The sequence below is a fragment of the Dasypus novemcinctus genome, chromosome 14 (genome assembly GCF_030445035.2).
Source record: "Dasypus novemcinctus isolate mDasNov1 chromosome 14, mDasNov1.1.hap2, whole genome shotgun sequence".
In the NCBI taxonomy this organism is placed as follows: Eukaryota; Metazoa; Chordata; class Mammalia; order Cingulata; family Dasypodidae; genus Dasypus; species Dasypus novemcinctus.
Genome location: NC_080686.1, coordinates 57,881,173 through 57,895,082, shown reverse-complemented (window position 1 = coordinate 57,895,082; position 13,910 = coordinate 57,881,173). Strand labels below are relative to the sequence as shown.

Below are 13,910 nucleotides of genomic sequence, written 5' to 3'. Positions count from 1 at the left end.
AGTAGAAAGAGGTCCCTGGTAGAGGAGGAGATGTTTCATTGTAAACCTCTTTGTACTTTTTTATTTGAGTCATGTGACTGTATTCTCTGATGGAAAAATAAACCATTTTGCTTCAAATTTTTAAATCCAATTTCAAAATCTGCCTTGGATTTTTATTTTACTATCTGTGACTTTTTAAATCTATCATTTGTTTTCTCCTTATTCTCCATGGGTACCTCAATTTCCCTTCCTTGACAAAAATAACTGTTTGTCTCTTCTTCATTTGATTTTATAGTAAACTTTCTTTTGGCTCTAAATTCCATTGCCTGGGTTCACAGTATCCAATAAAGCCAAGCATAGAAGATAGCTGCTTCCTGAGGCCTTAAAACACTCAGCTTTCACGTCTCTGGCTCCCCTACATCTTCCAATCTAAGCTGCCAGATCCTTCTTTGCGTGCCCTGACCAAATGCCGCTTGGTCCCACACTGATCGTGTCTGAACATTCTCCCAGACAATCATTAGGGCACAGTGCTTCGCATCCTTCCAACAACCAGCCAGAACGCATTCTTCAAGCTAAAACTTCTGTCTCTAGCTAATCACATCCCAAGAGCAGCTGAGATTTTTTTTAAAAATCAGCAAAGAGTTATTGTAGTTTAAATCTATTGTAGCAAAATTGGGTGCATTATAACCCAAACTTCAAGTTCAATAGCTTTTCGTGATGGGAGGTGTGGGCGAATCTCGCCCTGCAGTGCCCCCTACTGGTTATTTTAAGAAGTGGCTAAGGAAAGGAATGGCAGTGACTTTCTAAGTGGTGCTGAGGGTCATAGTCTATGTGGTGGGTTGATTGACTTAATTTCCCCCCTCCATACCTTTTCAAATTGCATATCATTTTGGTACATATTCAGTCATGGTGACAAGTTTACAAAAAACAATCTGAGTCACACTGTTGACAACTTAGTGTCAACAAAAGGGAAAAAAAATGGAAAAAAAAAAAAGGGAGAGGCTTCAAAAGTGAAAGGCCTTTCAAAGGAGAGAAGCGGCCGTGCCTTCGTTGTTTTGTTTTTTGTTTTTTAATATTTTTTCCCTCCCCCTCTTCCCCCAATCCTGCTGGGGTTTTTTTTTTTTTTTGCTGTCTATGTCCATTCACTGTGTGATCTTCTGTATCTATTTCTCTTTTCGTCTTCTCTTCCTGTTTTCCTCCTCTAGGATTCACCAATAGTGCCTTAAGAGCTACTCCTCCAGTCCCAAGCAGGACATAACGTAGGTTTCATCTGCCAAAAACTGCACTGAAATTCTCCAGTTGGCTTTTATTTCCCTCACGAATTTTTCTTCTCTTTCATTGTGCAAATAACTCTGGGAGGTTTTGCTGCATTGGTTTTGCATTTGTTTTCATGTGCACTTCCATGAACAAGACTGGTTTTCTCTAACTATTGGAAGGCAGCAACTTGGTTTGGGGTGGCTGGGGTTAAACGGGTTAAGACTCATATTAAGCAAGAAGGAGAGTCCAGGGGCCTCTGGGTATCCAGGAAAAGGACCCTGAAGGAATTCTTCCTCCAGTTCTGTCCTGGTGCACACTTAACCTTACCCTTGTGAAGCAGGGTGGGCACACGGCTTCTTCCCATCTCAGCATGTTGACTGTGGCCCAAAGCTGAGACAATAAATGCCAAAACCATCCAAAAATAGGTTGCAAAAGAGTGGCCTACAAGTTGCTCTAACTGTGGGAACCCATCACCTACCTCCTGGCAATGTTAAAAAGAAAAGTAAGAATTCATTAGGAGGGAAGCAGATGTGGCTTAAATGTTGGGGGTATCTGAGTCACCTAAAAAGAATCACTAGGGGAAGCAGATGTGGCTCAAGCAATTGGGCTCCTGCGCTCCACATGGGAGGTCCCAGGTTCGGTTACCAGTGCCTCTTAAAGAAGACAAGCAAGACAGCAAGCTGACACAATAGGAAGGCACGGTAAGCTGATGCAACAAGATGACTTAACAAGAGACACAAGGGAAACATAATGAAAGACACAACAAAAGCAGGGAGTGGAGGTGGCTCAGGTGATTAGGTGCCTTCCTCACACATCAGAGGTCCTGGTTCGGTACCTGGTGCCTCCTGAAAAGAAGCACACAACAAACAGACAGCAAATGCAAATGATGAGGGGGTGGGGAGAAATAAATGAATAAAATAAATCTTTAAAAAAAGAAAAAAAAGAATCACTGGGTTGCTGGGGCACAAGCCCAGTTTCAGATTCCGTAGATGGGACATGAGGTCTGGTCATTTCCACTTCCTAACAAGTTCCCTGGCGATGGGGATTCTACTGGTCTGGGGGCCACACTTTGAGAACCACTAACCTCTTGCTTCTCTTCCTCTTGACTGCACTTTAGAACAGACCAATTGAATCATAAGCATTAGAGGTGGAACCTGGCCATTGGTATTTTTTGAAAGTTCTTCAGATGATTCTCATGTTGAGCCTGAGCTGAGAAATATGGAATATACCCTTGCCCCTCAAAGCCTGGTCCACTGGAAGCATCAGCATCATCTGGGTCCATTCAGAGCTATAGAGTCAGAAGATGCCCAGGTGATTCATATGTACATTAAAGTTTGAAGAACGGGAAGCAGACTTGGCCCAATGGATAGGGCATCCACCTACCACACGGGAGGTCCGCGGTTCAAACCCCAGGCCTCCTTGACCCGTGTGGAGCTGGCCCACGCGCAGCACTAAAGCACACAAGGAATGCCATGCCATGCAGGGGTGTCCCCCGCATAGGGGAGCCCCACGCGCAAGTAGTGCTCCCCGTAAGGAGAGCTGCCCAGCGCAAAAGAAAGTGCAGCCTGCCCAAGAATGGTGCCGCACGCACGGAGAGCTGACACAACAAGATGACACAACAAAAAGAAACACAGATCCCAGTGCCACTGATAAGGATAGAAGCGGTCACAGAAGAACACACAGCAAATGGACAGAGAGAACAGACAACAGGGGGGTGGGGAAGGGAGAGAAATAAATAAAAAATAAATCTTTGAAAAAAAAAAAGATAAAGTTTGAAGAACACTGATATACACTACACTGTCTCCCAGTCCCTCCCAAGCCACTCAGCCCATTACCAGGGTATTACGCAGCATTCAACCAGAGAAACAGAAACAGTAGGAAAAATACTGTATATTAAAAGCTTTTCTGCAGGAATTTGGCTGACAAGGTCTTGGGGGCTCATGAGGCAAGACCGTAGGGCAGACCAGTCAGGAGGGCAGGCTGTGACTCTGGCAGAATTTCTTCTCCTTCAGGGAAGCCTCAGCCCTGCTTCTAAGGCTTTTAAGACTTTTCAATTTGTTGAATCAGACCCACCCAGGTTATCTAGGATAATCTCCCTCACTTAAAATCAATTGTTTATGGACTTCAATCACATCTACAAAACACCTTCAAAGGGAAACGGACTTGGCCCGGTGGTTAGGGTGTCCGTCTACCACATGGAAGGTCCATCGTTCAAACCCTGGGCCTCCCTGACCCACGTGTGTAGCTGGCCCACGCATAGTGCTGATGCGCGCAAGGAGTGTCATGCCACGCAGGGGTGCCCCCCGTGTAAGGGCGCCCCACGCACAAGGAGTGCGCCCCGTAAGAAGAGCAGCCCAGCGTGAAAGAAAGTGCAGCCTGCCCAGGAATGGTGCCGCACACACAGAGAGCTGACATAGCAAGATGACCTAACACAAAGAGACACAGATTTCCATGCTGCTGACAGCAACAGAAGTGGACAAAGAAGAAGACACAGCAAATGGACACAGAGAACAGACAACTGCAGGGGGGTCTGGGGGGCGGAAAGGGGAGAGAAATAAATAAAATAAAAAATGAAAAAAAAGAACTTATGGAAAAAAAAAAAACACCTTCACAGCAACATCTAAAATAGAATTTGATGGAATTACTGGGAAATCTAGCCTAGTCAAGTTGATGTATGAAAAAGACCATCAAAATCAGTCAGGTACCTTCTCTTTTATGTTCAGCCAAAGGAAATAGTAGAAATCTATATATCTTTACCTAAGCTTCATGGATGAAGCTATTGAGTCAGCTGGTAACATGGAATTAACTCCACTTCCTTCAGCTTTCATCTTCAACTTTCCTTTCCCTAGGTGTTCATTAAATAAGAAGGTAACAAGAATCTTCTCTTTCTCTTAAAGTTTAAAAAACAATAACTGTCCATATAAATGATAAAAGTCCTGTGCAAATTATAAAGGGTAATTAACTTTTTGAGCTAGACTCTAGCCATCAAATAATGCAACCCAAGATCGGATGATAGGGGATTGATTGTGGCTCAAGTGGTTGAGCACCTGCTTACCATATGGGAGATCCTGTGTTCAATCCCTGGTGCCTCTTAAAAACAACAAGCAAATATATGACAAAAAAACAACTCAGGGGAGCTGATGTGGCTCAGTGGTTGAGTGCCAGATTCCCACATATGAGGTCCCACATTCATTCCCCAGCCCTGGTACCTAAAAAAAAAAAAAAAGGTTTGAGTAACATTTTCTAGTAGCCATGTCAAATTACTGAGCTATTTTTAATTTGAGGTCTACCTAATATCCTCCATGTGAATTTCTAAAAGGCTGGATTTTCACCCAGTATATCCCTGTATAATTGATTACTTGAATAAAATGTCTTCCTAATTCATTTATACAACAAATATGCTAAGTACAAGACACACAGTCAAGGAACTCCCATTCAAGTGGAAGGGCTGTGCTATGTGAGCAGTAATGTAATAGAGAGGCATATAAAATGAAAGTCTGTTTTGCTATTTGGCTCATTCTTATAACCTATAGACATTTTTTGCTTATCCAACCCAGCTTTACCTTAACCACAGATTTAATAAACAGGTTTTTAAATTTTTGTCCAAACTGTTACATTTTAATAACATCAGTTGATATGTCAGAATCAATGCCCTTTTGTTTTGACTGTTTAATTACTGCAGTGAGTCGAGTGGTAGCCCCCAAAACGATATGGCCACATCCTTACCTCCAGAATCTGTGAGTGTGAACTTACGTGGAAAAAGGGTCTTTGCAGATGTAAAGTGAAAGACCTTGAGATGAGATCGCCTTGGTTTAACTGGGTGGGTCCTAAATCCGATGACAAGTGTCCTTATAAGAGACATCAAGAAGGGACATAGATGAGAAGGCCATATGAAGACAGAGGAGAGACTGCAGTGATGCAGCCACAAGCCAAGGCGTTCCTGGAGCCACCAGAATCTGGAAGAGGCAAGGAAGGATTCTCTACTAGAGTCTTTGGAGGGAGCACGGCCCTGCTGATGCCTTGATCTTGGACCTCCAGCCCCCAGGACTGTGAGAGAGTAAAGTTCTATTGCTTTAAGCCACCAGATGTATAGTAATTTGTCACAACAGCCACAGGAAACTAATAAATTACTATATGTTTAAACTCTACTATTGTGCCCTCCTCCTTGTATATATTAGTGGGAGTTAGATGTTGTGGTAGATTGAATTATATATCCCAGTTTAGACATTTCTTCATCTTAATCCTCATTTCGAGTGGGTGTGATCCTACTATAGAAAAGATCTTTAGAAGATGTGATTTTTAATTTAAGGTGAGGCCAACTGAAGCAGGGTAGGCCTTAAGCCAGATTACTAGAGGTCTTTTAAGAGAAGAAACCAGAAGCCAGGGTCAGAGAGGCCACAGAAAGAAGCAGGGAGTCAGCAGGCACCTGGGAGAAAAAAGAGGGGACATCGCTATGCAATGGGAGAGCCAAGAAACCCCAAGGATTGTGGCATGACAGCACCAGAAGTCTACCTACCCCAGGAAAAAGCATGGTCCTGCAAGCATGCCTTGATTTGGACTTCTGGCCTCTGAAACTGTGAACCAATAAATTCCCAGTGTTTAAGCCAACTCATTGTGTCATATTTGTCAGAGCAGCCTGGCAAACTGAGACACATTTTTAAAAGGCATGAAGACAGAAATGTAAGTGACTACTCTCAGGTTAATTAGTAAGAAGCCTTGAACTAGCCTGAGGGGGAGGGAGTAGTGGGAGAATCATGAGCTTCAGATTGAAAAGCAGAGCTGTGAGGGACGGGGGTTCTGACTTGACTTGATCCCACAGGCAGCCTTAGGCTCTTGGACCAGGAACTGGCTTAATTAAAGTCAGGTTTTTTAAAGTTTAAATGGGAAATAATGGGTAGTATGGGTGGGGATGTGAGCAGCGAGAAGTAGTTTCTAAAGTCAGAAACTCTGTTTAGAAGACTCTTTCAAGAGCCCAGACCTTAGATTAGGCTGTGCCAGAGGAAGAATCAACAAGACTTAACACGTTAGGCAGAGAGAATTTCAAGGTGACAACCAGATGTCAAACCTCAGAGCTGGGGGAAAAGTTAGTGTCTCTGTGTAAACTGGGAGGACTGGAAAGAAAAGTTAGCTTCAAAGGCAGCTTACCCATAACCGATTTGAACATGTGAGCAGCACCTTGTTGGTACACGAGCAAAGTGCCTCAATTTTCAGTAACAAAGAGGAATCAGGAATCTATTTCCGTATTGAAAGAAAATCTGTGCTCTTTTACTTATTGACTTTCCATTCTGGCCTTCCTGCCGGTCCCTTTGCAACTAGCCATCAGTCCCACTGGGACACTCAATAACTATGAAACAACCCTAAACCTAGTATGAAAACAAGGAGTGGTCCATGCAGCCAGCAGCTCAAAGTGAACCATCTAAATAAGAACCACGCAGCAGCTATAATGAAATTCCAGAAGTTGAGACTTGAAGAAATGTAATTTTTTTTGCCCTTCTACTCATAAGATTTTCATCAGAACTTATATTGGGGTGTGGGATGGGGGAAGTATATAAATGACAGTGAATTGGCAGATGTTTTGGCTCTAAGAAATAAAGAGCTGTTAGAAGAAACAGACTAGCAAAGCGGATTTGGCTCAACTGATAGAGCATCCGCCTACCATATGCAAGGTCCAGCGTTCGATCCCCAGGGCCTCCTGACCTGCATGATGAGCTGGCCCACGTGCAGTGCTGATACACAAAAGGAGTGCCATGCCATGCAGGGCTGTCCCCACGTGGGGGAGCCCCATGCGTAAGGAGTGCGCCCCACAAGGAGCTGCCCCATGGGAAAAAAGCGCATCCTGCCCAGGAGTGGCGCCACACACACACAGAGCTGACAGCAAGATGACACAACCAAAAGAGACACAGATTCCCAGTGCCGTTGAGAATGTAAGTGGACACGGAAGAACACACAGTGAATGGACACAGAGAGCAGACAATGGGGAGGTGTGGAGGAAGAGGGGAAAGAAATAATTTTTAAAAAATAAACAAATCTTAAAAAAAGAAAAAGAAACAGTCTAGCAGGCAAATAAGGAGGGAGGCGGCAGGCACAAGCACTACTCATGTATATTTGTCAAATATATTTTATTCTAAGAGAAACCAGTTTTAACTGTAATTTTTCTAAAGGCCATTAAAATAAGAATACAGGGGAATGGATGGAGCTCAAGCAGGTGAGCACCTGCTTCCGACATATGAGGTTCTGTGTTCAATCCCCGGCCCAGGTACCTAAAAAAAAAAAAGAGAGAGAGAGAATATAGTAATAGTTCCAGGACTGAATCAAACCCAAAATCAAGTTCAGCAGCTGAGACAGGACTGTATGGTAAACAGTGTTTGAGAACAGGGTTGGGGGAGGCCCCTCACTAAAAGTATAAATAAGAATAGTATACAACAGGTTAATTCATTCTAGAAATGTTTGCCGCATGCCTGCTATGTGCTAGGCCCTATTCTAGTCTGCTAGGTATAAAGGTAAACAACATAGACCAGTTAGGTTAGGTGGCTTATCTAAGGGGATATATAAAATAGGAGCAGCATAACTTCCCAGTACAGTCAAAAAGATCCATGTGTTGTTGGGTTCTACAGAGGTAAACAGGATGTGTGCGTACAAAAATATTAATGAAATATAATGTAAAGAAAATTCTAACCTCTGCAATTGTATTGCAGAGGCATGAGCAGTAGTGCTGTCAGAAGTGGATTTTACCTTTCTAAAAATTCAGGGATCTTTATTGGTAATGGAACATTTCTGTACACTGATTGTGCTTATACAGATCTACTCGCGATAAAATTGCATAGAACTATTTATATGCACACATGCAATACACACACACACACCCAAATAAGTGCATGTAAAGATGGTGAAATGTGAATAAGGTCTGTGGAATGTACCCATGTTAATTTCCTGGTTTTGATATTGTACTCTAGTTATGTAAGATGTCACCACTGCAGGAAATGGGCTCAAAGATACACAGGACCATTCTGCACTATTTTTGCAACTTCCCATGATGTGTAATTATTTTGAAGTAAAAAGTTTTTGAAAAAGGAATTTGAGAGTGTTGTGATTCTGACCCATGCAGACAAAAGCTGGTCTGATTCTGAGACCATTGTCAGGGTTTTGAGGCTAAACATCCCTAAAGGAGGAAGGGTAAGCCACTCAGCTCCCTCAGAGTCCCAGCAGCAAAGTCTCCTCCTTGGCAGGTCCTTTAACTAACCCCAGGATGTCCACACATAAAAGGCCACAGCAAACACCTAGATTTGGTCCCAGAATGCCTTCCCATGGCCTATCTGGAGCTGACTCATACGGTATCACACGTGGCTCCCAGTTCTCTTGGCTTCTCACCTTGGCTCCCTCTTGGCTCGTTGCCCAGTGCAGAGCTGATCAGGGTGCCCCAGACTCTTGGTACTGACCTGCAACTTCATGGTGTCAGACTCAGGCATCATCCCTTGGATCCTTTGTTCCGGTTTTATGATCATCTAGCAACAATCCATCAATGATTTGGATTTCCAAGTGGATTTGCTCACTAGGAAGGAGTGCCCAGAAAAAATAACCAATGTTTTTTTTTTTATCATGGTTATTACATCTCTCTTGGAAATCCATTTCCATTTCTGATTTCAGTATGAACGAAATTAGTCCCTCCATAGAGCAGAGTACTTTCGACTCTGGAGTAAGACTACTGGGTTTAAATCCTAGCTCTTACCTCACCAGCTCTGGGACCTTGGTACTGCCACTCACTGGCTATGAGACTTTGGGCAGGAACCTCAACTCTCTGAGGCACTTGCTCACAAAGTGGGTGTGATAACAGGACCAACCTCATAGGGCTGTTGAAAGGATTAAATGAAGTAATCTATCTAAAGTTTGAGAGTCATCCCTGGCACACCATAAGGGCTATATGTAGTAGTTATTATTACCATATGGACATTAATAAAATAAATTTTGAGATCTTTAAAGCTATGAAGCAGCCACTATGCCTATAGGAACTGAGTTACCCCCAAACACTGCCTCACTAGCCACAACAAGATGAGAATTTAACCAGGCCCTGGGACTTCTCTGGCCTGCACGAGCCTACAGAATTGGCAATTGGCCTGCTTGGTAATAAAGAAAGGACACAAACTAATTATAAAGTTTGCCCACCAAGACCAACACCACTTGGCAAGTGGATCAAGGCAGAGAAACAATCTAGAAGTTCTGACAAGCATGTTGTGCTGAAATGATTCACACATAGGAAACGAGAGTTGCAAAGCCAACCTGTGTAATAGCACCTGAAAATATCCCAGGTAGCAGGAATTTAAGAACAGGTTCTGCTTGCGGGGGGCGGGGGGGGGGGGGTGCACACAACCAATTAATAGTTGTGTTTACATAGGGTTAGGGGAAGTGAAACTGTCCTAGGGTCTGTCTATGTGATAACAGATCAGCCATCATCCAAGCCAAGTTGACTGAACTAATGAATCAATCAATTCAGTCAATTAACCTAACAATTTAATAAAAGACTCAGGTAACTGTTCCATTCAGTCAAAAGAATTAAACAACATTTTGCTATTTCACATATGCCATATAGCTCATCTGCCAAAATGTTAAAAATAGAAATTCACCCAGGGAAAGATACAAGTTAAAAACCACTTACACCGTACAATAAATGATTGAATAAAATTACTTATACATACCAAAAATTAGGAATGGAAAGAGCTTATACAGTTAGGCTATAGCACCTGCCAATATCATTATTATTAATGTGATTCTGGCTAAGTTGCATAAATGAGACACACCTTTAAGGTTGGTCACAGCACAAACACCAAAGGAATGATTGAGCAGGCAATGGGACAATTAGGCCGTGACAGTTAGATGAGACTGACTCCTACTGATCCTTTAATCAACTGGGAAAGTGAGATGGCTGTTTTTCTCTGGGAACGGACACAGGCACTGCATTGTGTTCCCTGCCATAAGCCGCTATATCCGTGGAGGAGCTCCAGGTACAAGAATTCTCATGACAAAATAGAACCATATATAGAAGAAAGACACAAACTCCAGGGACCAGGGTGACCTAATAGAACTGTCCCCTGGTGGCAGAGTTCATGGGAAAAGGAGTTTGGATATGGAACTAGAGCACAGAAGTGCCAAATAATAACAGCCAATATTTGTTGGGTGCTAACTATGTGCCAGGCACTCTTCAAGGCACTTACATAAGGGAGCTGAGGTGGCACAAGAGACTGTAGGCACTTACATGAATTAACTCACTTCATTTTCAGGAAAGTAGTGTTTTAGCTCCATTTTGCAGATGGGAAAACTGAGGCATGGAAAGATGAAGTAACTCCTCCAAACTCCACAGTAAGTAAGTGACAGTGTTGTGGAATTTAAGAGAAGTTCAATTATTTGAGTATAGAGAGGCCAGGACTCAGGAATGATTTTGAGAAGGAAAAATGGTTTATTGACGGCCGGCCGGACTCGGGAGCTTTCTGTTTGAATCCCGAGCCCGGAACAAGATTTTCAAACGTCTTTTATACAGAGAGGAAAGGCCAAATCGTCCCTTTGTTTCAGTTCTCAATAGGCTTCAATTAGCATATATCTCTTCCACATCTTAGGTAAGCTTTTAGCAAGGACTCCAGACATTTTAGATAAGCCTTGGTTTTTGCATTTCCCCTAAATACTTAAAGTTTATAGCCCTTGCTTTGTTAAACATTTCCTGGGACTGGAGCCTGCTGGTCCCTAAGAGCAGGACTGCAGCCTCTTACTTTTCACACCCACAAGTCAAACAACTTAGTTATCTCTGAAGAGACAAAGAGCCTTCCACCCATAGCCCACATCATTCCCCCCCTTTGTCAAAGTTTACTTGCTAAGCTTTGGCATAATTATTGTTGTAGCTATGAGGTGGATGACTGTTTGTTGTCTTGACTGATTATTTATCAGTCTTTAGTACAGCATCAAGGACCGTTTTTAGAAGTTTAGAACTTTTCATTCTGGACAGCAGAATCTTGGGCAGGGGCCTCCCGCAGTTATTCTGCTGCCACTGGCACTCACGTGGATTTCCAGTCAGGTTCCAGATCCATCTATTACTTTTATTTTACTCTTAAAGAGTTTACACCTTTAATTTAAAAGGGGTGCTGAAGGGAGACGATCTCTTTTCTGTAACTGCTTCCTGCTGGCCATGGGCTGTAGTCATTGCCTAATAAGGTGTAAAAACTCTTTAATTTATTCTAACTGGAGGAAGATGGATCTGGCATTCTGTACGAAGTTGGATGAAGTTTTCATATGGTTAATAAGATGTTCACTCTGAAAGAAACAAACTTAATTAAAAATTTGGAATACCCGTTTTTAAAAGAGGACACATTGGATTACAGAGATAGACAAGATTAGATGCCTATAAAGATGGCATTCCTTAAAAGCTGGTGGGAACAGCATATATATTCTTTTTAAGTTATCCATCTTTAGAGAGAAATTGCAACAGACACTTAGCTTTGTCTGAAGACACATTCCAAGCTGTTCAATGATTGACACTCATTCGCTCTGTCAGATGCTCCTGGTGAACTGGCACTCCTTGGGCAACTGGCTTCACTCAGGATTAGAACACTAATTTGGAAATACTCTTAGTTTTCACCTGTGGGAGTGATCAGAACTACAGAATAAAGATTTTTACACCTTGGTTTTCATTGTACAATTTCTAGCAATTTTGACTTGTTCAATAGGTGACTCACCATCAGCAAGCAAGCCTCACTTTTGCTAACTGAGACTGGCTGAGACTGCCACCTTATTCTATAGACATGTTATTAACTGTTTAGAAAATGATTTTACCAGGAATTTAACATGTCTAATATACTTCTGCACTTGATCCAAAATAGAAAAGATAACATTACAATTATTAGGCATATATTTAGTATAGGATAAAAGTACAGCACTTAATATTAACTAATGTATTACTTAATGCATAAGGATTCAGAGTTGCCATTATTAGTTTTGAGTTTCAGGTTTGTAATACTTTACATGTTATCTCTCCATGAGAGCAGGCCATAATGCCAATTGTGCTCAAGTTTTACTTACAGTCTCCTGGTATCATGGCTCCACTCAGCATGTTCTTCAACGCAGTGAGCAAGTTGCAGCATCCTTCCAGTATTCCAGAGATTTTCCAGTATTCTACTAGCCTGGTGCATAGTGCTCTCTGGCACCATGGAACAGTGCCAGTCTGGAGGCGATATCCATTGTACACTTGGCTGTACCGAGTCATTATTGGCTGCAGGAGCTTGAAACTGCAATATAGTTTCCATCAACTTCAGGAGCAGAACCAGAGACTGATATAGCACATATTTTTAATTGAGGGGTCAGTGACCAGCCTAGCCAATAACTCACATGGAGAGGCCACCTGTAATGTATACAAGGCCTGGTTCGAATGCACAAGAGTTTGACAATGTTAAAGTTTATTCCTTGTTTTATATATATTTTAAACAACTTAACGCAATACATATATCAAATGACTATTTACTTACACAATTTTACTATGAAGATAACAGTAGGTACTTTACTTTAGTAATAGAGGAAAAATACTTTTCATTGTTAGAATGAAAACAGAATATTTCCAATAGAATCAAGACAACTTTTTATTACCATTTACTTAAATGCGTATTTTGCAGTGGCCTTCAGACAGGTTTATTATCATGAAGTTATTTCTGCTACCAATACCAATCTAAGTTTCTTTAGTTAACAATGACTTCTACAACTAGAATTATTTAAACATTTTCAGTTTGGAAGATGTTTTACAAACTCTTTATAATTGACTATAACCGCATTGACTAGACACCTCATGTTTAAATAAACTTACTAAATTACAATTACCAATGAAAGAAATTTACTCTCTATTTAAGAGAGCATATCTACAATCTTTTCCCTTTAGCCTAATTTCACCAATGTGAACTTACAATTTTCACTTACAATTTTCATTACTGTAAAGATTTTGTACATATGTTAATTTAGTTTATAAATTAACTATGGGAGATTACACTCAAGTTAAATAAAATTGAAACCATAATAGTTTATGCAAGGAATGTTCTCTTTTTCCCTTACAGGAAGCTAAAAACTTCTTTTCTTTAAGTTATGAAAATTATTAATTTAAAAGCATAACTGACTACCAGGTTTTAAAACACATGCATACTGACTTCCAGGTTTCAAAACACATTACACAATTACTTAATTTTTTTAAAATCATAACCCAGGAAAGATCTCTCCATAGTTTTTATGGACTTTCCTTTACTTACTGAAATTTGTTAATAGAGCCACTAATTACCTTATTTTGTTGGAAAGAAATCTTCTGGAAGAAAATAAGGCTCACCAGATTGTGGAGAAGAAAATACTTTATTCTCAATCTTGCAAGAAGGGGCGCAGAGCCAGATATGGCTGGTGCCCCGAACAAAGAAAAATGACACAATTTATACCCCTAAGCCTAGCATGCAAGCTCTTCCTGTTTTTCCATAGATTGGATACTTCAGAAGTTACAGCTTATCTGAGATTTAACTTTCCCACGCAAAAGTTTGATTTAACTGCTTCTTCTATCACATTCCAACCATTTTAGTTTTTACCTGCTCCCCCCCTTTGTCAAATAAGGAATAGAATTTAGTGCTGAAATGGCACCGACTTAGTTAGCTCCTTCTTGGGCATCCTTCCAC

At 41.5% G+C, this 13,910-nt stretch overlaps 1 long non-coding RNA gene across 1 annotated transcript; it reads right to left on the bottom strand.

Annotated features, from left to right (window-relative positions):
- Positions 1 to 7,336: 7,336 nt before the first annotated feature.
- LOC131273357 (uncharacterized) lies at positions 7,337 to 11,900 on the bottom strand. The gene is made up of 2 exons (XR_009180569.2): positions 8,673 to 11,900; positions 7,337 to 7,496 (listed from the first exon to the last, which is right to left on the bottom strand). It is a non-coding gene; the product is annotated as an uncharacterized lncRNA (long non-coding RNA).
- Between the last annotated feature and the right edge of the window lie 2,010 nt (positions 11,901 to 13,910).